Source organism: Leptonychotes weddellii, unplaced genomic scaffold (genome assembly GCF_054177405.1).
Source record: "Leptonychotes weddellii isolate Sample4059 unplaced genomic scaffold, ASM5417740v2 HiC_scaffold_26353, whole genome shotgun sequence".
NCBI lineage: Eukaryota > Metazoa > Chordata > Mammalia > Carnivora > Phocidae > Leptonychotes > Leptonychotes weddellii.
The window spans coordinates 1-1,971 of NW_027856004.1; the positions used below are offsets into that span (position 1 = coordinate 1).

At 44.4% G+C, this 1,971-nt stretch overlaps 1 pseudogene; it reads right to left on the bottom strand.

Moving 5' to 3' along the window:
• Nucleotides 1-351: 351 nt before the first annotated feature.
• Nucleotides 352-741, bottom strand: LOC102737305 (large ribosomal subunit protein eL32 pseudogene; annotated as a pseudogene).
• Nucleotides 742-1,971: the final 1,230 nt, after the last annotated feature.

Here is a 1,971-nt window from a genome sequence, read left to right on the forward strand (position 1 = left end):
GCGCCTGGGTGGCTCAGTTGGTTAAGCGACTGCCTTCGGCTCAGGTCATGATCCTGGAGTCCCGGGATCGAGTCCCGCATCGGGCTCTCTGCTCGGCAGGGAGCCTGCTTCTGCCTCTGACCCTCCCCCCTCTCATGTGCTCTCTCTCTCTCATTCTCTCTGTCTCAAATAAATAAATAAAATCTTTAAAAAAAAAAAAGAATAAGGTTTTAATTTGGGAGACTAAACATGGAGGTGCCCTAGACACAAGCAGACATCAATTGCCAAACTGTTTTGTGCTTTTCTCCATCTTTTTTTTTTTTTGTAGTTTTATGGTTTTATGAACACAAATACGACATGCACATAAGCTGTCTATTCATTTTCTTCACTGCGCAGCCTGGCATTGGGATTGGTGACATTGATGGCCAGCTGGGCTGCTCTTTCTACAGTGGCTTGGCGGTTCTTGGAGGAGACATTGTGAGCAATCTCAGCACAGTAAGATTTGTTGCACATCAGCAGCACTTCAATCTCTTTGACACCGTGGACTAGGAACTTCTGGAAGCCACCGGGCAGCATGTGCTCTGTTTTCTTGCTTCCGTAACGGATGTTGGGCATCAAGATCTGGCCCTTGATTCTTCTGTGCACCCTACTGTCAGTGCCTCTGGGTTTCTGCCAGTTGCGCTTAATTTTGACCTATCAGTCTAAGTGGTGCCGAATGAACTCCTTGGTCCTCTTTTTAATGATCTTGGGCTTCACGGGGTTCTGAGGGTGGCCAGGATACCAAGTAGGAGATGGCTGCCACCTCCACGGGCAGCACAGAGGAAGAGATTGCTTTTCTCCTTCTTAATTAAAGCTGTAAGCTTAGTTGATAATCATTTTTGTAATTTGTTGAAAGGTCTTGGAAACCTCTGAGGCACAGAAATGCAGGCCGTGTCCCCAGGAACCCTGCCCTGCACCTCCTGTCTCGCCACACCCATGCTCTGTGGAGACACTTTTCAAAGAAGACATCCAGATGGCCAACAGACACATGAAAAAGTGCTCAACATCGCTCGGCATCAGGGAAATCCAAATCAAAACCTCAATGAGATACCACCTCACACCAATCAGAATGGCTAGAATTTACAAGTCAGGAAACGACAGATGTTGGCGGGGATGCGGAGAAAGGGGAACCCTCCTACACTGTTGGTGGGAATGCAAGCTGGTGCAGCCACTCTGGAAAACAGTATGGAGGTTCCTCAAAAAGTTGAAAATAGAGCTACCCTACGACCCAGCAATTGCACTACTAGTTATTTACCAAGAGGATACAAAAATAGTGATTTGAAGGGGCACATGCACCCCAATGTTTATAGCAGCAATGTCCACAATAGCCAAAATACGGAAGGAGCCCAGATGTCCATTGACTGATAAATGGATAAAGAAGATGTGGTGTGTGTGTGTGCGTGTATATATATATAAAATATTCCATTATATATATGGCATATATATAACACATATCATATTGCATTATATATATGGTATATATAGATATAGATATAGATGTGGTATATGAAATACATATACACACACACGTGCGCACGCACACACGCACACACACACACACTGGAATATTACTCAGCCATCAAAAAGAATGAAATCTTGCCATTTGCAATGACATGGATAGAACTAGAGTATATTATGCTAAGCGAAATAAGTTAGTCAGAGAAAGACAAATACCATATGATTTCATTCACATGTGGAATTTAAGAAACAAAAGTGATGAACATAGGGGAAGGGAAGGAAAAAATAAAATAAGATAAAAACAGAGAGGAAGGCAAACCATAAGAGACTCTTTTTTTTTTTTTTTAAAGATTTTATTTATTTATTTGACAGACAGCAAGGCCAGGAATACAAGCGGGGGGGGGGGGGGGGGGAGAAGCAGGCTCCCCACTGAGCAGGGAGCCTGACGCGGGGTTTGATCCCAGGACCCTGGGATCATGACCTGAGCCGAAGGCA